Source organism: Equus caballus, chromosome 25, assembly GCF_041296265.1.
Source record: "Equus caballus isolate H_3958 breed thoroughbred chromosome 25, TB-T2T, whole genome shotgun sequence".
Taxonomy (NCBI): Eukaryota; Metazoa; Chordata; class Mammalia; order Perissodactyla; family Equidae; genus Equus; species Equus caballus.
Genome location: NC_091708.1, coordinates 27527006 through 27549552, shown reverse-complemented (window position 1 = coordinate 27549552; position 22547 = coordinate 27527006). Strand labels below are relative to the sequence as shown.

Below are 22547 nucleotides of genomic sequence, written 5' to 3'. Positions count from 1 at the left end.
GACAATAAGAACCCAAGGTGCCAGTAACAGACTGCTGGGGGCAGAGGAAAGGAGCTGTGGTGGAGGTAGAGCAGACGCCCACCATCCTGGGTTCCCCCACCCTGGGAGAGGAACAGAACAGGAGGTTTTCTCATAGATGCTGGAGCGGGTGAGCCACCTGTCAAATTCCAAGCCCCGGCAGAGCTAGAAGCTTGTGCATGGGCGGGGGGCACTGAGAGCAGACCCTGCTCTCTCTCTCGGTAGGTGGCTCCTTCCCATTCATCATGATGGGGAGAAGGCTGCTGCAGAGTCAGCCTTGGGAGGCTGAGTGAGCAAGTTGGGGCACAGCACCCCACCGCCGTAATTCAGAGGGTGAGAGACCAGGCCCAGGGAGTGTTCACTGTTCAGCCTCCTGGGTTGGCACCCTGGTTAAGCTTTGGACTTGCTGTGAGATCTTGGGAAACTCGTTTGGCCTCTCTGGTTCTCAGTTGGTTTCTTTGAATGGAAAGTTGCAGGGTGGCCCTAGATCAGTGATTTTTATTATTGCTCCCAACAGGCTCTGATCATACACTGGTAACTCTGGGCAGTCCACCGAGGCAGAGGGTCCAGGGAGCGGCATTAGAGGCCCGGAGGAAAGGGCCTGGGGGGACTAAAGGGAGGCCCCCAGGAAGAGGAAGAAGAAGGACCCTGGCCTCTGGACACCTCATACCTCTGATTCTCCAACATGGCCGCCCTTCAGAATCAGGGAGCTTTGTAAAGATCAGGAGTGCTCACCCCAGACCCACTGGCTGGAATCCTGCAGGGGCTGGAGCCCGGACCTTCAGAAAGCTCTGGGGGAAACTCCCCAGCACCAGCTGTTGGAGATGGAAGATCTGAGCCGACCCATTGTGCTGTTCACTGCCCTTTGCCAGCTGCAACGTGCACATTGTGGGTGCTAAATCGGGGAAGCAGTCTCCACTTCAAAGGGAAAGAAAACGCCTTCTGAAGCCAGGGATCTCTGAGAACAGTGGGGTCCAGACCCCAGCAGGGCCTCTGAGGGCCGATCGCCTGCTTCCAGCTGCTCTGAGCGGAGCGAGGGAGCGCATTCGGCTCGCACACATCTGTTGAGCTGCGCTGCCAGTCTCCTCTGAGAGGCATCATTTCCAGAGCCACAAGTCTATGAAGATCTCGAGTGGAAAGATCACTATCATTTGGCTGGTGACAGACACAATACCGAGAACAGAGTACTTATTATCACTGGAGAAAAACATTGAATGGGTTTTTGAGTAACCGGAATGGCTCACACAGGGAGCAGGAATTCAGCATGGAATTTGGCTCCACTCCTCTCAGACGTGCCTGAGGCACTACTTACTGGTTTCTGAAATTTGCATTCCTCGATGGAGGATGTGGATGCAAAGAGCAGGCGGCTGATCTGGGGCGGGGAAGGGCTGGATTGGTGGTTGCCTAGGAAAAAACCAATCCTGGCTGGAATTGTTTAGTTACAATGGCAGTCTAAGTGGTTTGAGGAAAAAGGAAATTTACTGGCATAACGGGAGGCCTGAGTTATATCTGCTTCAGCGTCATAGGAGTCGCGCTCCAGCTCCTGGTTCTGTTTTCCTCTGTGGGGGCTTCCGTCTTGGCCAGACGCTCCCAGTGTGGTGGCAGGATGGTCACCAATGGCTCCAGGCTGACGGCCTCCCAGCTGAGCTGCCCCACGGAAAGAACGCCTCTTTGTCCTAGAAGATGCAGCAAAAGGATGAGGGCGGAATCTCATTGGCAGCCTTTGTCATCTGGACATCCCAGAACAGAGCGCAGCAGCCAGGCCTGGAGCTGAAAGGTGGGGTCAGCCCCACTCAAACCACGTGAACGGACAAGATGGAACAGCTGCTTAAGGGAAAGTTAGGGTGCTGTTATTAGAAGAAGGGGCCAGACGCTGGGAGCTCTTCCAGCCACCACAGCAGGAATGAAAACTGCTTGCTCTGCTTTTTCTCATGTGCTATGTTCATTTCTACCACAGATTTTTCTAGTTGATTATTTCTTTACCCGCCTGTCTTTCCTGTTGGTTATGTGCTTTTGGGGAGCAGCTGTGACCCCTATCATCTTAACACTAGTAGTTCAAGGCCGGCTGTACAGTAGGGGCTTAATAAATCTTTGTAGAATGACATAAATAGCATGGAGCTGGGATTGGAGAATCTTGAGGTTTTTTGTTGCTGGTGCTTTTTTTTTTTTCATGGTGAGGAAGATTGGCCCTGAGCTAGCATCTGTGCCAATCTTCTACTTTGTGTGTGGGACTCCACTACAGCATGGCTTGATGAGTGGTGTGTAGGTCCGTGCCTGGGATCCGAACTCACAAACCCCGAGACACTGAAGTGCAGCAGGGGAACTTAACCACTACGCCACCAGGCCGCCCCCTGAGTTTTTGTTTTGATTCTGTCCCTAACTTTCGTGTAAACTTCAAGCAGGGCCTTCTTCTCCTTGGGCCTCTTTCTAACCACTAGATGAGGCGTCAGCAAACTTTCTCCATAAAGAGCCAGATAGTAAATATTTGAGGCTGTGGGCCGTATGGTCTCTGTTACAATTATTCAACTCTGCCACTGCTGCACGAAAGCAGCCCAAGACAATACACGAACGAATGGGCATTGCTGTTTTCCAGTAAAATTTTATTTGCAAAAACAGGTGATGGCCCCAATTTGGCCATCTAGCCACAGTTCACCACCTTTCTAGCAAAGGATTGTTTCCTTTAGCTATTGCTCTGTGACAGACCACTTGAAAATTTAGCAGCTTAGAACAACAGAAATCCTTTATTTTGCCCGTGAATCTGCGGTTTGGGCAGGCTTGTCAGATACAGCTTGTCTCTGCTCCAGCTGGGAAGCCCAGCTGTGGCTGGAGGGTGACACGGTTAGCAGCTTGGGGCTGGCTGTCGGCTGGGCACCCAGCTGGGGCGGTTGGCCAGGCCCCTGACACCTCATGTGGGCTTCTCCACGGGGCTAATTGTGCTTTCCCACAGGGTGGCAGCTCTGTTCTGCAAGGAAACCCTCCAACAGAGGAGGAGGCAGAAGCCCTCAGGGTCTGAAGGCCTGAGTTGAGAAACCGACACCGACACAGTGTGACTTCCACCATCTGCCATCAGCCAGGCAGTCACAGAGCCCCCCGGATTCAAAGGGAGGAGAGACACCGTGCCTGCCTCTTCACAAGAGGAACATCAAAGAATTTGCAGCCGTACATGATCTATGACAATGACGTCAGGGTCTGCCGGTTCCGATGTTCCATGGTTTGAAGATTCAACAGTCTGACCTTGGATTCCAGGGGCTCCTGGCTAGTTCCCTAAACTGACTCTCTTAGAGAGCATCCCATCCCCCATCCTTGCATCCCTCAGGCCCCTTGACCTTTACAGGGTCCCTACGATCTATCCCCCCTCCATCCCCACGGCCACCACTCAGAGCAGCCTGAATGTTGCGTGGCCTCCTCACTATGCCTTGGGTCCCAGTCTGTCCACAATGCTTCCAGGGTCATCCTCCTGAAGCAGTGCTCTAGCACTGGCCCCACGGGCTGGAGAACAAAACCCCAGACTGGGCTCCACTTCCTGTTCCAGCCTTACTTCTGAAGACTTTTCTCACACGGAGAAGTCTCGTCCTTTGCCTCAAATGTCTAATTCTCTCTCCCACCCTCTTACTATGGAAATGTAACCCAGCCTTTGAGGGCCGGCTTCCCGAAGCCCCCTGATGCTTTTCTAATTCTCTCACTCGAATTGTATTGTACTCATCACAAGGTGTAACGTTTAGGACAACCTTACCTTATCTTTTGTGCTGTTCTTATCCTGCACTGTGCACGGGGACCAGGCCTTATTCATCTCTGTGGCCTTGTATGCAGACGGTACTTGGTTAGAGCCTGGGGAGCGGAAGTGAACAGAAATACAGACCTCAGCCTCCTTGCACCCGTGTCCCCTACCTCCCCAGTCTGGGCGGTTCCAGGAACCAGGGTGGCGACTTGCCTGGCCAACCAAGGCTGGGAGACCAAGAGATCAGCCTTCTTCCATGTCTCTTGAATCTGGTTCCAGGCTACCACCCAAAGCAGCTCATCTTTCCCGCAAAGGCTGGTGCACACAAAGAGGTCCAACCCCGGCTGATTCCAGAACCCTGCTAGAGAAGATTGAAGAGATGCCTGCCCTGTCAGACGGAGTTTCCTTCTCAGCTTGGTTCATTGCCCCAGCGAACTGGATGCTTGCTTCTAGCCTATGCCTTAACCTTTATACCTAACTCTGGCCCCTTCCCAGCCCAGAACACTTCAGTGGCAACCCATGGTCCTCAGGATGACATTAGTTACTTACCCTCCAGCTCCTTATCCTTTATGATCTGTCCCTTGCCTACTTATCCAACTTCATTGAGGTCAAATCTCTCTCCTTGAATGAGCTTCTCCTTATCCCATTATGTCACAAACTTTAGTGACTCTGAATTATTTGGAATCTCTGAAAAGATGGTGCCTCTTCGATGCCTTGGGACCTTTGCCTAGGCTCTTTCCTCTTCCTAGAATGTCCTCCTTGCTCTGTCTAATTAAGAATCAACTCTAATGTCACCACCTCCATGAAGCCTTCCCTCCTTTCCATCCTCATCCCCCAGCTGGGTTAGGATGCCCTTACTCTGCTCCCATGGTCCCCAGTGCCTGGCTATAGCAGCTATCACCTTCTGTGGATGGCACTCTTTAAAACTGTCTGTTCCCCACGAGGCTATGATCTCTTAGAGGGCAGAAATTTGGGCTTTTCTCCTCTTCTAATGCCAATGCCTGGCGCTGAGCCTGGCGTATACCTGGCATTCAGCAAATGTTTACTGGATGCACAAATGATTGCTCATTACTCTTTAGACAATTTTGAAAATAAACCTTCAAAGAAGAATAAACCTTAAGAGTCAAACGACACACTGGGGGAAGAAAGCCTAAACGGTTGTTACATATATGATAAAGAATTAATATATCTATATTACAAAGATTTTTTTATAAACCAATAAGGAAAAACTTAACCTCCAAAGAACATTAGGCTGAAAACATGACCAAAAAAGAAGAAACACAACTGGCCAATAGACAGATGGAAAAAATGTCCAAGAAAGCCTTAAAATTAAGCATTATACCATTTCATGTTTCATATTAGAAAACATGAAACATGGGAATATTTGGTTTTAATGAGGCTGTGAGGAATGGGGCACTTTCATCCACTGCTGGTAGCATAGTCCTGAGCTCATCTTTACAGTATGTTCTAAAAGTCTCTTATTTATTTATTTATTTTTGTTTTGGTTTGGGGTTGGGTTGGGTTTTTGGTTTTTTGGTTTTTTGTGGTTTTTTTTTTGGTGAGGAAGATTGGCCCTGAGCTAACATCTGTACCGATCCTCCACTATTTTACATGTGGGATGCCACCACAGCGTGGCTTGATGAACAGTGTGTAGGTCTATGCCCAGGATTTGAAGTGGTGAACCCCAGGCCACCAAAGTGGAGCATGCAAACTTAGCCACTACACCACCGGGCTGGCCCCAAAAAGTCTTTTAAATGTGCCGGCTCTGGAAACCAACTATTTTACTTCTAGATTTTGTTTTTTTCCCGAGGAGTTAATCAGTAATATATACATCTTCACAAACAGCTCTCATTAATTCCTCATTATTTTCTGATCGCTCTGCCTCCGAGAACAGCCTGACATTACAGTCACAGGAGCTGACCGTATCTTACCCCTAATTTAGGGACAAGAGCAGAAATTCTCTAGTGGGGCAGTGGTTGGATTATTGGCCACCAGCCTGTGGGGAGCATTTCTAGGGTTGCTGTAATAAAGCTGGCCGTCACTGGTGTAGGATCAACCAGTTCATCATCCGCTGTCCCATTTGGAAAACACCCAGCAATGGCTTCAGAGATCATTTGGGGAGGGGAATTTGGGCTTGGCAACCGGAAAGGGGAAGTGTTTACTGAGCACCTTCTATAGGCCTAGAAGTGACTTAGATGACCTTAATTGGTCTCCTGTTGGGTAGCCATGACTAACTCTGTTTTGCTGATGGAAAAGCTGAGACACAGTGTAAGGAGCAAAGTTAGATATGAACCGGGTCTGGCCTCTCTCCCAAGCCTGTGAAATTTTCCACTAGAGCGCCATAGACCAGTCCTGCAAATGTCTAGCCCTTGAGGGTGCCACTGGTTGTTCAAGCAAAGGAGATTGAGTGTAGCTTTTCTGACTGCTCTTCATTAAATGGCATTGAGTGAAATATTCTACGACACCCGCGTTTGGTATCTTTGCCCAGGTACAGAGTAATAGCCCATCATCCAAATGGAGGGAAACTAATCTGATTCAGAGCATGCCAGAGTGTAACAGGCTGCTGAACGGATTGTCGCTCAGGGTAATTTTCTCCAAGCAAGTTCGCAATCAGAGTACCTGGACACGTTGTGGTAGTTGACTGAGGACAGCTTGCCCCGTCCTGGCAGCTTGGAAGTCCCTCTGAAATGATTCATTTTTGCACATTCGATAAAATAAACACACAAGCTCCATGGCACCTGCATCCACGTCGTAAGAAAATAATGACGATTTGGCTGATGGCTCCATCCGTCCCCTGGAGCCAAACGCATTGGTTTTTCATCCTCGACAGGAGCCCTGTGATGGCTTCAGAGAACCTGAACTGGGATCTGTGCCTGGGGTAAAAGGAGGGGCGGAAAAACCATCAGACGGGTTGGAGGTGACTCCCTGGGTCTTCCATCTGTTCTGTTGTTGTTTTTTGGGGATTGGTTCAATTCTCAATTAAACTTTAAAAAAATATTTGGTTTTGGTTTGTTGGAGGTTCAACAAATACACGTAGTTCCTTTGGGGATTGTCTGTTTGTTTAGGTTTGTTTTCGCTTGCTTTAAGTTCAGATGCCTGCTTTGAGGGTAGGATGAAATATAATGATCCACAGACATACACCCAGCAAGACAGCAGAGGAATAGAATTTTTTTTTTTTTTTTTTAAGATTGGCACCTGAGCAAACAACTGTTGCCAATCTTCTTTTTTTTTTTTTCTCTCCTGCTTTTTCTCCCCAAAGCCCCCCAGTACATAGTTGCGGATTTTTAGTTGTGGGTCCTTCTAGTTGTGGCATGTGGGACGCTGCCTCAATGTGGCTTGATGAGCAGTGCTACGTCCACGCCCAGGATCCAAACCAGCGAAACACTGGGCAGCCTGCAGCAGAGCCCGCGAATTTAATCACTCAGCCACGGGGCTGGCCCCACGAGGAATATAATTTTAGCCCTTCATAAGAAAAATCAAATTACACAACTCACATCAGCTGTCTCATTTATCCTCTTGGCGTTCATGTTTATCACCGTTCTACACACGGGGAGTTTATCAGAAAAAATAACTAACTGACTTGGGACTTGTCCCATGTTATATCCAGTGGTTCTCAGTCTTGTCGGGTGGAGTTGGGGGCAGGCCACTTGGAGGGATCCAGACTTAAAAGAGTCACATAAAGGGAGCAGTAATTACTAGACGACAGCAGTCAGAGTGGGAGGACATTTCAGAGCATCCTTAAAGGAGCTGGTTATCACACTGTTTCCTGGGACAAGCCACCCCCTGCCACTATGCCCCTCACCAGGTCAACCTCTTTAGCGCCCTTAGATGTGCAAGCCCTGCGATCTCCAGTGCAGTAGCCACTAGCCACATGGGGCTCTTGAGCACTGGAAATGCGGTCGTTCTGAATTGAGCTGCACTCTAAGTACAAAACACCCATGGGATTTTGAAAATTAAGTAAAAAAGAAAGAAGGTAAAAATATCTCAAAAGTAATTTTTTTCTATTGACGACATGTTGAAATGACATTGTGGATCTATTGGGTTAAATAAAACATAGTATCAAAATTAACTTTACCTGTTTTATTTAACGTCTTTCAATATGGCTACGAGAAAAGTTAAAATTCTATGTGTAGTTCATGTTATATTTCTATTGGGCTGTGCTGCTCTGGAGGCCAGGTTCTCCTGTGTTCCAGAAAAGACAGCCTCCCTGAACCTGGCTTAATGTTGCCTTCACTTCTTATCTCCTAACAGGGCAACGCACGGGACAGTTCCTGAAGATCTCATATGGTTCAAGACAGACCCTGACCCTGGAAAACGGGTCCTTTCAGTTTACCTGCTAAACAGGTGCCCCTACGAATCAACAGCATAAACCTAGGATCCAGTTCATCCCAGCCCCTTCCAGTTTAGAAATCCTTCTTTCCACCATGGTTTTTTTTTTTTTTGATTTAGGGGAATTTCATTATTCCAAAATTGGCACACAGAATGAAAGCTTAATTAATATGTCTTATATCACAACATTTGTAGGTCACAAAATTCAGATCAACACTCAGTGTGTCCTTGGGGTGCCCGGAGAGGGGTGCCCTGCTCCGCTCTGCATCTCGTGTCCCACCCCACAGACAAGATGGAGCGGCGTCTTTTCTCAGTTGTAACAAAAACAACTTCCCCGAGTGATTAAAGCTTTGCCCCACACAAGGAGACACAGTCCAGTGGTCGAGAAATGCTGAATTAGGCAGGACGGGGCACAGGACACAAATCCCCCTTCACCCCCAAGCTCACATATAACAGCACCGGTGTTCTAGCACCCCTGTTACTCAGAGACCACCAGATTGGGAAGGGGCCTCAGAAATTGTCAGGGTCAGCCCCCATCCCATGCAGGGGTCTTGACAGCAGCCGTCTGGCCTCCGCTGGAACCCCTTTTGTAACAGACAGCTCCCCCCCTACTCCAGGAACTCAGGTGGCTGGGTTTTTCTTTGCTGTTTTTTGGTGGGGTTTTTTTCCCCCCAGCTCTGACTGTATAAAGTTCGTGCTTATATTGAAAAAAAGTGGTCAGACGTTCACTCTGCCGTGACCTCAAAGAGATCTAGAGTTCAAAGCAGCCCCCCCTCCCCCAACAAGGATGAGTTTGAATGCAGGCTCAGTTATCTATGTTTTTTCATGCCTCATAACCAATTTCAGCATCCATTGCCTCCTCTAAAAAGAGGAAGGAGGAGGGTGGAGAAGACCGAGCTCACTGAGATGTTGTAAAGAGATGAGAGAGGAGAAAGGGCTCTCTGGGTGCTCGGGGCCGCCTGCATGCTGGTCTCTTCGTCTGGATTCAGAGCGCTTATTTCTGTAAAACAGCCAGGGGCTGCTTTGCAAGCGCCCGGCAAGCTCTCGTGTCCACAAAGATGCAGTGGCAACGACTGGGAGCCTTGTTCTCTTCTAGGCATTTACAAACTGATCTGTTCCTGTGTTTCCAGGTGTAGAAGGTAAGCAGCTGAGTGATGGTCCCTGGGCGAGGACTGGGATCCGGGGCAGGCTTTGTGTCTGGAGGAACAGGGTGGAGTGAGGAGGAGGGCGCCCAGAGTCCCGTGGGAGAGCAGGGCTGGTGCATGGTGTCTACAGACTTCAAAGAAACAGCAAAAACTGAGAGAGTGGGACAGAAAGAGCACTTGATTTGGAGGAAAACAGACATGGGTATAAATTCTAGCTCCGTCACTAACCAGCTGTGTGACCTTGGAGAAGTCACGTCGTCTCTGATCCTTCCTCTTTCATCTATAAAACGAGAATAATAATACCCACCTGGCAGCATGAAGTCGTGCTTCCATGTGTAGCATCTGAAGCCAGATTGCAATTTATTAGCCATACGACCTTTGGAAACTGGTTTTGTAACAGGTTTATGGAGATATGATTGACACAAAATAAACCACACGCAGTCAAAGTGTACAATTTTATACGTTTTGATGTATGTAAACACATGGGAAACCATCACCACAACCAAGATAAGGAACACGTCCATCACCTCCAAAATCTTCCTCGTGCCCCTACTCACCCCCCACTTAAGGTTCATCCCCAGAAATCCACTGCTCCACTTTCTGCAGAATAGATTAGTTTGTGTTTTCTTTGCTTAGTTTTGGACAGTTTCTATTGATAAGTCATCAAGTTCACTAATCTTCACTGATATCTAACATGACGGTCGTCTGACGTATTTTTGTCTCTGACATTGTAGTTTTCATCTCTAGAACTTCAATCTGGGTGTTTCGGTTTTTTTTAAGTCTTCCTTGTATCTACTTAACACATCTAACCTTTCCTCTAGCTTCTAGAACATATGAAATAAAGTTGTAAAGATTGTTTTAATGTCCTTATCTACTAATTTTATCATCTGGGTCAGATTTGATTGATTTTTCTCCTTATTTTGCTGCTTTTGCATGCCTACGTTTTTTTTATTGGATACTAGACATTTTACATCTTACCTTGCTGTGTGCTGGACATTGTTGTACTAAACAAACAAATAAATACATTGGAATAGAGACCATTTTAATTTAGTACACTTAGAACCAGAAATGATAAAATGCATTTCCAGCTTTTTACACCTTTAGCCCATCCATGTCAACATTTTCTCTGACCAGGTCATAGGTAAACATTTCTAAAATATATTTTTGAGCTGTTTTTCAGCATGTGGTCCAGTTATCTGGATGCAATGTGGCCCCTTCAGGGCTTTCTTGTAAGTTTCGTTTGACGTGATCAGTGCAGTATTAGTCTGTATTAGTAATTACTAATTACTGTATTGCTACTGTATAGTCTGTATTGCTGTATTAGTAATTAGTGTTAGTTTTCTCCCCTCATGAGGCAGTTCCCTTCCTAGGCCTTTAACACATGCCCCACAAATTATGAGCGTTTTCCACTCCGGCTGTTGGGAACGGCACTATTCCCAGCCCAGTGTGAGCTCTCAGCAATGTTGTCTCTAATTCTTTCGAGTGGTTCTTCCTCCGGCGTCAGCGACACATGCTCTTGTCAGTAAACTGAATACTTGTGACTGACCCTTTGCAGGGCCCCAGAGTTCTCTCTCTGTCAAGTTCTCTTCTCTCAGGTGCCCTGCTCTGCAAACTCTAGCCACCTTGATTTCCTTGGACTCCTAGTTCTGTAGCCTCAATTCAAGGAGGCTGCTGGGCTTGGCTGGCGTCCCGCCATCTGCACGGTGGACTGGAAACTTCCTCCAGGCAGTGAGCTGGAACATGTGAGAGTCTTACCTCATTTGTTTCTCATCTCTCGGGGATCACTGTCCTTCGTTGACCAGCATCCAATACCTTGAGGGCTGTTGCTTGGTTTTCCAGTTGTCTCAGGAAGCAGAGTAAATCGGATCCCTGTTTCTCCAGTTTGGCCAGAAGTAGAAGCCAGGAGAGTTATTCAAATTCTCTGCCACTCAATTTCCTCGCCTATAAATGAGAAGAATAATAGTACCCATGACAAGAGCTGTTGCAAGGATTAAATGAGCTAATGTTTGATCTGTTACATGGTAATTGCTCAATACGTAGATGCGATCATTGTTATTGTTATTATTATTATCATTATCATGATCTCTGGATAGGCTTCTGGAAACTGAAACTCCTGAGTTTTCAGTCCCAAACACAGCACCCGGCACTTCCTTGGTATTAAATATTTGTCTCTTTACTTCTCCATCCCAGATCCCTCTAGCGGATAACCACTCATTCTCTCACTTGGGAGCAGGCAAAGAATGACCTTTGAGATCTTTAGCAGCCATAATTCCTCTGCCTCAGAGATCTAATTGATATTCTCATGGAGCAAATTAGCATTTGCAGCAGACATATTTCACTCCAGATTTATTATGCTCCCTAAATTAATGTAACAAGGATATTCTGAAGAGCAAAGCAGAGTTTAATTCATACGAGACTGGAGGTCAGTCTCTGAGTTAGCTGGAGGAATTCAGGACAGAAAAGAAAGAGTGTACAGTCATGCGCTGCTTAACAACAAGGATACATTCCGAGAAATGCATTGTTTGGCGATTCTGTTGTTGTGCGAACATCAGAACATACTTGCACAAACCAAGATGGTACAGCCCACTACACACCCAGGCTGTAGGTCCTAATCTTATGGGACCACCATCGTATATGCGATCTGTCGTTGACCGAACCGTCGTCATGCGGTGTACGACTGTCTTCCAGCCCTTCCTAGACTCATCACATGGGCAAAGGGGACAGAGACTCAGCTCCTAAAGAAAGGAAAGAAATATATCTGGGATATGCAGCTGAAAAAAAAGAAAATAGCAGCCCAGCCCCTCAATCCCCTTAACCTCTGGCCTTCAGACATCCTTCCTCTGCGTTGATGTGCTTGGTATCAGATGTGATGTTTGTATCTCTTCATGGACCAGACACCTGCCTGGGTCATCCTGGAGGACGGGGGGAAGCCAGCAGGTTGAGGCAGGTCGCAGGGTGTCACCTGAGCAAGTGGGATGTGCTCCACGGCAGCCTCAGACAAAATCTACACTTCAGTCTTCCTGTAAGACCTCTCCCTTCCGCCTGCTTCGATCATCAGAAATGGGGTCTGCTCCCACTGTTCCGTCCTGCCCAAGTGGTGCAGGGACTCACGTCTCAGGGGCTTTTTAATGCCCCCAAACACTCCCTTTAGAAGCAGGAGCCATTTGTATCTATTAAACTGCTTTACCTTCTTTAGGAAAAGTGGATTTATCGTCATTAAGAGTTAAAATTCTCGTGCTCGAATCAGCAGCAATGACTGGGTGCACGTACCTCATAATTGTACTTGCGATTCATTAACAAACTGGCCTTTGCCCCTTTTCTCATCTCTGAAAGCAAGATAATCACAGAATTTCCCCAAATGTCTCTCCACTAAAATGGACTAAGTCTGATCCCGAAGGGTGCGGTCGGGTCGATGGGGTACGAAAGAACCCATGACGTTCACGGAGCCTGTCTGCGCTGAAACCTAGGGCCGTAATTTGGGGTTGCATTAATTCTTTTTTTCAGCAGTTATTAAGAAAAGATCTAAGATAACCTTTACTCTCAAAGGGCTGCAGTTCAATCGAGGGTAAGACGAGGACATCAATAAGTGGAATTCATGGTAGAAAATGCTTAGGGTGAGAAAGTTGTACGGCACAGTGGTTAAGATTTAGAACCTTGGAGTCAGACTTGAGTTCACCTACTGGTTGACCTTGACTAGCTGTGTGTCCTTGGGAAAGTCATTTGATTTCCTGAGCCTTGCTTGCCCCCTTTGTGTAACGGAGATAAGAGAACAGTTGCGTGAACTGAACGAGCGGACGTATGTGCTTAGTACGTTGCTCCGTCAGCACTCAGTCAGTGTTAGCTATTACGAGTAATTGTTTTTTTCAGTCTGGAGAAGGGCAAGACCTTAGGCGGTTTCCCAAAACGGGGAGCAGCCACTTAGCGGCTCCCTGGACCAAAGAGAAGGTGGGGCTTTGGAAGCTGGACCATTCTGCTTCTACTCTTTGCAGGCCAAAGGTTTCAAGGAAAATTCAAAATGGTTCTACGTCCATCTGGAGGCCTGAGCAGCCTCGGTGTGGGGTACGGAAGCTCTGCAGTCCCCCGCCCTTCTTCCTTTATGCTCCTTGACAATCACATCCAGCCCTGGAGTTTGAACTCCCACCTGAGACGCTAAGATTTCATATTTCCGGACAATACAGCTTGTTCTAAACTACGTGTTCCTCTCTCTGTGGCTGCAAACTCCTTTATGGATGGCATCATCCTTCTGGGGATTGAAGCCAGAAACCTTGGTGACATCCTTGATGCCTTCCTTTTCTCTTTTTCATCCTGCCCATTCCCTCATTCTTACCCCATGCAATCCATCATGTCTTGTCCATTTCATCTGCTAAATATTCCCCGAGTCCAGGCACACAGCCACAGCCTTGCGCAGATCATTGTCATCATCTGTCGCTGGAGGGCTGTGACAACCCCCCGCTGGTCCCTCCCCTTCTGCCTCGTCCATCGTCAGCCCATTCTCTGCTCTTCAGTGAGGATGACTGACATCCACCCACAAGTCTGTCCTGCTGAAAGGTCTTCCAGGGCCCCCTACACGACCTCTTTCCTACCAACCTTTGTCCAATCTTGCCTTCTTTTCTAGCAGATCCAAATTTTGCTTGGGGTGATAATGTGTTCAGTCAAAAATCTTACTTTCTAGCCTCTCTTAAAGCTTTATGACCAGGTTTTGGTCAAGGAGATGTAAGCAGAAGTCTATGGAGTGGGGCTTCTAGGAAGCTATGGTTTTCCTGATAAAAAGGGATGGATTCCACTGGCACAAAGCATCATGTTCTCTTTCCTCTTTCTGTCTGGCACACAGATTGATGCCTGGAGGAGGGTGAATCAGGCTGACCCAGGAAGGTGAAAGTCGTCCGTTGAGGTCGGTGGAGCAGGAAGCTAGAAGGAGCCGGTTTTCTCGATGACTGCCTGGACCAGCCACAGTAACCTAGGACCATCTAGCTCCTTATTGCATGAGGAAAATAAATCTTTATTTGGTTAAGTAATTGCAGCTCGGTTTCTCTTACTGAAGTCAGACTCAGTCTTACCTGCTACACCCTCCCGTCAACTAGAGGAGCAGTTTCCAAGCTTTAGTGAGAGTCCAGATCACTGGGGCACTTGATACAAAGTCAGAGCGGGGACTCCACTCCAACAGATTCTCTCCTGAGTGGACCTGCCGTGGGGACCTGTGACTGGTATTGTTTAAAAGCAGCCCAGGATTTCCTGTTACGTATGTTCCATGTAAACAATTAGAGAAACACCAAATTCTGGAAATTACACTTAAACAATTAAGGAAACACACAAATTCTGGATGTACAAGGAATTTTATGAACTAGCCTCTGCAGCTTCTCCAGCTTCATCTCTGGCCATTCCCACTGCCTATACTTGCCCAGAACATACCATTCAGTGGCTTTGCTTGTGCTGTTTCCATGTCTATGAAGCCCTTCCCACCTTTCTGGACCTGGATCCTTCCCCATCCACAAGATGCAGCTCAGGTACCACCTCACCTGGGAAGCCTTTCATGAACCCTCAGGCTGTGCTTGTTGTCCGTCATTGAGGAGCCCTTGAAAAGTTCTGGATGGAGAGAAAGTTCTGGAAGATGGGAGGAGGCTACGTATGTATGGTCAGATTTGCATGTCCACCTGCTTCCAATACTTTGGCTTGAACGGAGGTGGGAGGGTCGGAAAGAAGCCTTTGGGGGAGTTTTAAATTTTATTGGTCTTAGTTTCAGTCCTCCTCTTATAATAACTCCTAGAGTCTGGACTCTGCAGCCAGCGTTGAACGCCTGCCCCAGAAATTCATTAATTTTAGTGGGCTGTTTTCGCCTTTTCACTTTTCATTTACATTTCAAGAGTTAGATTCAACACCAATGTAATAGAAGCAATCAGATAGGCCCCAGTGGAAAGCAGGAGCATCTAATTAAATCCTGATATTTGCAGGTCTAGCTCTCAAGGGAGGAAAAAACACTGACTCGTTGGATATTTATGGAGCTCATTTGTTCATTCAATCATGCATTCACTCCTCAGTTCACTCCTTCACTCTGCACTGACAAGATTCTCTTGGTTACAAGTAAAGAAATACAACTCGAGGTGTCTTCAGTTAGTGAACGGGAATTCATTGGCTCATGTACCTGGACAGCCCAAGAATTCAACTAACGTCCCATACCGGGGGCTTAAATTATGTTTCCAAGTGTCTGTCTTCCTCCTCCTCTTTCCCTCTTTTTCTTTTTCCCTTCTCCCACTTCTCATCTTCCCATCCTTCAGGCAGGCTCTATGTTTGTGGCAAGTGAAAGAGCCCCCAGTAGCCTTAAACCAACATCCCAGCAGCTTAACAACCCAGGGAAAAGAGGCTTATTGCTGGCGCCCACCAAAAAGCCCAGAGAGGACTCTGATCTGGTTCGTGTCACGTGTCCTTGCCTAAAACCAATTTCTGTGGCCAGAAGTTTAGGATAGTCTGCTTAGCTAGGCCTGGGACACATGGTTGGGGTGGAGAGTGTGAGGGACCAAGTTCAGCCCCATTAATCACAGGGAACGTGTACAGAATACTGAGGAGACATGACCAACACATTCTATCATCCCATTCATCCACCCATCTGTCTGCCCATCTACCCATCCATCCACCCATCCATCCACCCACCCTTCTATCCATCGATCCATTTATCTATCTAATCACAGGAGTTGTACACAGGATACTGAGGAGACACAACCAACAGATTCTACCATCCCATTCATCCACCCATCCACCCACCCATCCACCCATCCATCCACCCATCTACCCATCCATTCATCCATCCATCCATCCATCCATCCATCCACCCATCCACCCATCCGTCCATCTATCCACCCAACTACCCATCCACCCATTAACCCATCCACCCATCTACCAATCCATTAATCCACCCATCCATCCATCCATCCACCCACCCACCCATCTACCCATCTATCCATCCATCCATCTATCTATCTTATCACAGGAATTGTGTACAGGATACTGAGGAGACATAACCAACAGATTACACCATCCTATTCATCCACCCACCCATCCATCTATCCATCCACCCATCTACCCATCCATCCATCCACCCATCCATCCATTCTTCCATCTACCCATGGCTCCATCCATCCATTGGTGCATCTAACAGGCATTTATTTAGAGCTTTGTCTATGCTCAGCACTGCCCAGGCACTCATGTACTGGTCCTCTATCATACAACTAAAGGGCAGGATCAGGGCTTAGCACAAAGCTGGGCCCAAAGCAGGTGCTCAGTAAGAGTTTGAATGAATTAATAGATGGCCCTCGGTCTTAAGCCTGGGTCACTAGGACAATGATGATGCCCTTGATGGAACAGCGTGTAGGCAGCAAACGTGGTTTTGGTGTGAAAGGGGGTTTGTGGTAAAGTGCTTGAGTGTCTCACGTTGTCCCCACAATTGATGGTACGCTACTTCTCCCCTGGCAGCAGGAGAGCCAGGCAAAGGAAGGAATTATGTCCTGCTGTGCTCTGCCAGTCTCCGAAGCTGGGGACTGAGACAATTATTCTGAGCCATCAAATGAATAAACATTGTGGAATGAAGGTCAGCAGGGAGATGTGACAGGGTTTAAATGGTGATCCAATATGCTGGGCTGCTTTCGGGAGCCCTAGTCAACAGACAGGATGGAGGGCCTGGGAGGGTAAGATCCCACCGGCCCCGGTGCTCATAAGCCAGTGACTACATTCCTCATTTCCTTCCTCTCCCTCAGGGAGTGCTCCCAGGGAAGCGAAGGACGCTGCCTTGCTCTCTTTTGGATTGTAATGTCCACCAGCATTTGGATCGTGTCAGTGGGCATTCTGTGAATCCACCAGTGATGGGAAATGTCCCGGTGAGGCGAAGGTAGACTTCACTATAAGAACATCCATGCCCATGCTTGTCACTCACTCAGCACTAAATAAACGTCAGCTCCGTAGGCTGAGTGGGGTGGGAGCTTGGATGGAGTTGGTTGAAGGGCGGGATTTTTATGAGCATCCTCAACTTTTAGTGCATTCATTCATTTCTTCAATTGTCAATTCACTCATAAATTTCTTCCTTCATTCATTCACTCAACAAACATTGGTGAGACAGATCATGAATGCCGCCCCAGAACCCTTCTTACTGTCTCTGCGCTCCACACCCGTCCTTATCTGTGATTTCCCTCAAGACAGTCAACATCCAACATTCCTGGCACTTTTTAGGATGTCCTTGGGAATTTACATCCTCCCCACCCCCAGGTTGCGTTTCACCAGTGACTGAGGCGTGAGGGAGTCAGACCCCTGGCCCAGATACCCAGTCTCCAATCAGGAAAACTGTGAAGTGTGACTTACACCCACCTCAGGGTCCCCCGCAGGATCAGCTTGGAGCTGCCCTCTGGGGGATTTTGTCTGAAATGACATCCGTGCCCAGAGGGCGGGGACTAGGGCCAGGCAAGCAAAGCACTTGGGACAGAATTTAAGGGGACACTCACTCTCAGGCTCATGCGTGAACCTCTGCACAGCTTGCATCCTGGGCGCCGCCCTCGGCTCCCCCAGCCCTGGCCCTGCTAGCTGGCCCTGCTCCTCTTCCTCATCTGCCGTGGACTGGGAGTCAAGAAATTGCAAAGAAACGGCAACTGACTAGCAACTCCCAATGTAGTCCCTCCCAACTTCTTACTAAATCTTTACGACGAGGCAGAAAAAAAGAAAAAGGAAGTTCCAACTGATGTGGGAAACTAAGATGGACTCAAATTAAGGGCAGACTCTGAGAGGAACTGACGCTAATTCAAGGCTGCTGGTGCAGGTGGATTGGGCAAAACCTACCCAGGCTGGGGCCAGCCCCATGGCCGAGTGGCTAAGTTCGCGCACTCTGCTTCGGTGGCCCAGGGTTTCCCGGGTTCGGATCCTGGGTGTGGACATGGCACTGTTCATCAGGCCACGCTGAGGCGGCATCCCACATGCCACAACCAGAAGGACCCACAAATGAAATATACAACTATGTATTGGGGGGATTTGGGGAGAAAGAAAAAAAGATTGGCAATAGTTGTTAGCTCAGATGCCAATCTTTAAAAAAAAAAAAAAACAAAGCCTACCCGGGCTTAAACTCAAGGTATACTCTCCTTTCAGTGCAGAGAGACCACCAGGTGCGGCATGCCATAAAGAACCTCTCAAACCTGGGGACCTTGTTAAAATGCAGATTCTGATTCAGCAGGTCTGGGGTGCGGCTGAGATTCTGCATTTCTAGGGAGCTGCCAGGGGATGCAGCTGGACCACACCTTGGATAACGAGGCTTTGGACAGTTAGAAGCACCCGCTGAGCAAGGGCGGAAGACCCCATCGGAGCCGAAGCCTGCTGGAATCGGGGAGGTGAATTGAAAGCCTGCTGGACTGTTTTGTGTTTGTTGTCCGCAGTATTGGATGGCCCTTCGTGCAGGACAACATTCCTCTCCGGCCCCAGGGATGTGAGGGCTTGGTCCCATGACTGGCTCTGGCCCGGGGCTGTGGTATCACTTCTGCAAGATGCTTTCAGAGGAGGGCGTGCTCCTTTTTCGCTCCACCGTAAGGCTGGCTGTGCCGCTTCCCGGCCTTCTCTCCTCTGCTCTGTAACGCGGGGTACCTTTGCTAGTCGTTCCCTCTGGTTTTGCCATTTGTCATTGAATGTTTGTGTCCTCCCCGAGATTCATATGTTGAAACCCTAATACGATGCTATTTGCTGGTGGGGCCTTTGGGAGGCAATTAGGGTTATATTAGACCGTGGGGGTGAGGCCTCCTTATAAAAAAGAGGAAGAAGTGAGATTTCTCTCTCTGCCATGTGAGGACACAGCAGGAAGGCAGCCTTCAGCAAGAACTGGCTACGCTGGGGCTGGCCCGGTGGTTGGCCGGGTGCAATGGTTAAGTGTGCATGTTCCACTTCAGCGGCCTGGGGTTCCCTGGTTCAGATCCCGGGTGCAGACATGGCACCACTTGGCAAGCCATGCTGTGGTAGGTGTCCCACACAGAAAGTAGAGGAAGATGAGCATGGATGTTAGCTCAGGGCCAGTCTTCCTCAGCAAAAAGAGAAGGATCGGCAGCAGATGTTAGCTCAAGCCCAATCTTCCTCAAAAGCAAAAAAAGAACAGGCTATGCTGACCCCAGTCTCACACCTCCAGCCTCTGAACTGCGAGAAGTCGATTTCTGTGGCTCAAGGCACCCAGTTAGTGGTATTCTGTTTATACTGCCGGAACGAAGACAATGTTAGTGGGCCGTGGAGTGAGGCCGCAAGGCTGGAGGAAGGGAGAAGGGTCTTTCTTGCTCGCTGTTTGCCTGCTGTTCCTGTCAGTGCTGCCATAGCAACAGCCCTTGGCCCTGAGCTAACAGCTGGGTCCAGTTTCCAGGTGTTCAGGCTCCCACAGCCAGCCCCCGTGCACCCCCCAGGGTGCCAGCAGCAGCTTCCCTCCCCAGAGGTCTGGGCGCCCGCTCTGTGCAGCCCTGCCTCCAGCCGCCAGGCTCTGACAGCCCCAACCGCTGTCCTCTGCTCCCCCAGCCCTGGGCTGGTCTTTGCACCCTGCAGGACTCTCTCTGCGTTGCCTCACTGTTCTCTTTGACTTGTCCGTCCTTGAGTACGCATTAAGACAATCCCCTGGATCAAATTCTCTCCATTAAAACAACAGCGTGGTTTCTGTTTTCCTGACCCCAATGTCCCAGATAGGAGCCTGGATCTTGGAGTAAGGATGTGGGCAGAGTCTTGGCCAACCTGTGGTGGACACGTGGTCTGAGCAAGAAACAAACCTTCGTGCTGTGACCCGCCAAGGTTTCTGGGGTCGTTCTTTTTTATGTGGCACAATCTAGCCTATCCTGGCTAACACAGAAGCCACAAAAGTCACATTGTCCTCCAGCCAGGCTCTTAGGAGAGGACTCTATCACCAGGTCAGTGGGCGGAGGGCTGCACCCAGAGCAAGCCACACACTCTGGCAATTTTACAAACCCACCAAAGTCTGGACAGATCTTGCATGTTTGAAGTTCAGTAAAAGAGAAAAATAAACCTGGGGTTTAAGTATGATTTTTTTTTTTTTTTTTGGTAAGGAAGATTAGCCCTGAGCTAACATCTGTTGCCAATCTTCCTCTTTTTTTTTTCTCCTCAAAGCCCCACCACGTAGTTGTATACCCTCGTTGTAAGTCCTTCTAGTTCTTCTATGTGGGACGACACCACAGCATGGCTTGATGAGTGGTGTGTAGGTCAGAGCCCAGGATCTGAACTGGCAAACCCCAGGCCGCCAAGGCGGAACGCACAAACTTAAACACTTGGCCATGGGGCCAGCCCCTGAATATTTTATCATATAAAGAAGTTTATAAAGCAGGAAAAGACAAACTGCCCTGTAGAAAATTGACCTAAGGTACATGTGGAAAAGTACTCAATCTTACCAGTAATTCAAAAATAGAAATTAAAGTATGTAATATCATTGTTATGGCTTGAATGGTGCTCCCCCATCCAAAAAGAAGGTATGTTGAAACCCTAACCCCCAGTACTTCAGAATCCCACCTTGTTTGGAAATAAGGTCATTGCAGGTGTAGTTAGTTAAGATGAGGTCATACTGGAGTCGGGTGGGTTCCTAACCCAATATGACGGGTGTCCTTATAATAAGATGACCATGTGGAGACAGAAGCATAGGGAGAAAGCCAGGTGACAATGAAGGCAGAGACTGGAGATACACAGTGCAAGCCAAGGAAGGCCACAGATCGCCTTGGAACTGCCGGAAGCCAGGAGGAGGCAGGGGTTCCCTAAAGCTTTCGGGGCGAGGAGGGGGCAGTCCTCCCAACGCTCGATTTTGACAGTAGCCTCCAGAACTGCGAGACAATAAATTTCTGTTATTTTCAGCCACATAATTTGTGGCACTTTGTAAGAACAGCCCTAGGAAACTAACAAAACCATTTTTTACCTTTCACGTGGGAAAATAAAAAGAATAAATTCCCTAGAGCTTTGCAGAATGTTCTTGAGGGTTGGGTAACGGGCGCTCTCAGACCCTGCTCCTGGGAGGCTGTCCTTGTGCAGCCTTTTCGGGGGGAGAATTGGCAAAATGTACCAAGAACGGCCTTAAAAAAAAGAATATGCCTTTTGACCCAGCAGTTACATTTCTACACATATCTGAAGATAAAGAGATTATGATAGCTATGTTGACAATAGGGGAAAGTTAAAAATAATCTAAGTGTACAAGAATAGGGGATTGCTTAAATGAGTCATGGCATATTCTCTGGAGTCATTAAGAATGATAATGTAGGGCTGGCCCTGTGGCCGAGTGGTCAAGTTCACGTATTCTGCTTCTGCAGCCCAGGGTTTTGCCGGTTCGGATCCTGGGTGCAGATATGGCACCGCTCATCAGGCCACGCTGAGGTGGCGTCCCACATGCCACAACTAGAAGGACCCACAACTAAAATATACAACTATGTACTGGGGGGCTTCGGGAGAAGAAGAAGAAGAAAAGAAAAAAAAGATGGGCAACAGATGTTAGTCCAGGTGCCAATATTTAAAACAAAACAAAGAAGGATAATGTAGATTTATCTGTTTTGCCATAGAAAGAGATTTACAACATATTTTTGAAATGATTGAGAAATTCAAATGATCAAGAACATATATCGGATGCTCCTGTTTTTTGTAGAGAAAGATGTATACACATCTACACACATACACGTACAAAAAAAAGTGTCTCCAGGGTTTAGTAAAGCACTTGGCAATTGGTAGAAACTCTATAAACATTTAATGAATAAATGAATGAATAATTAAAATAGTAAATAAATATTAAATAAAAGTTATAAACCAAAATGTTAACATGAGTTCTTTGTACGTAGAAAAATTATGAGTGATCTTTCTAAAAAATGTGTTTTTATTGTTTCGGAGTTAGATCTGTTTTCTAATTTTTTTTTTTTTAAAGATTTTATTTTTTCCTTTTTCTCCCCAAAGCCCCCCAGTACATAGTTGTGTATTCTTCGTTGTGGGTTCTTCCAGTTGTGGCATGTGGGACGCTGCCTCAGCGTGGTCTGACGAGCAGTGCCATGTCCGCGCCCAGGATTCGAACCAACGAAACACTGGGCCGCCTGCAGCGGAGCGCGCGAACTTAACCGCTCGGCCACGGGGCCAGCCCCTATTTTCTAATTTTTATATGCTGAGCGTGCGTTACTTCTATAACAAGGAAAAATCTTGGGTTTCTGTTTCAATTCTGCCACCAACTTATTTTCTGATCCAGGACACTGCCGCAACCACCCCCATCCTGCCTCAGTCCCGAGCAAGAAGTCGGGGCTGGTCGGATGATCTCCAGGCCCTTCTCCCGTGGCTGCTGGAGCAGGTGGGTATGGAAGCCTCTAGAGCAGGGGGAA

General features: G+C 47.9%; 1 long non-coding RNA gene across 1 annotated transcript; it reads right to left on the bottom strand.

Annotated features, from left to right (window-relative positions):
- Positions 1–9651: 9651 nt before the first annotated feature.
- Positions 9652–17814, bottom strand: LOC138920762 (uncharacterized). The gene is made up of 3 exons (XR_011432519.1): positions 17694–17814; positions 11805–11945; positions 9652–11151 (listed from the first exon to the last, which is right to left on the bottom strand). It is a non-coding gene; the product is annotated as an uncharacterized lncRNA (long non-coding RNA).
- Between the last annotated feature and the right edge of the window lie 4733 nt (positions 17815–22547).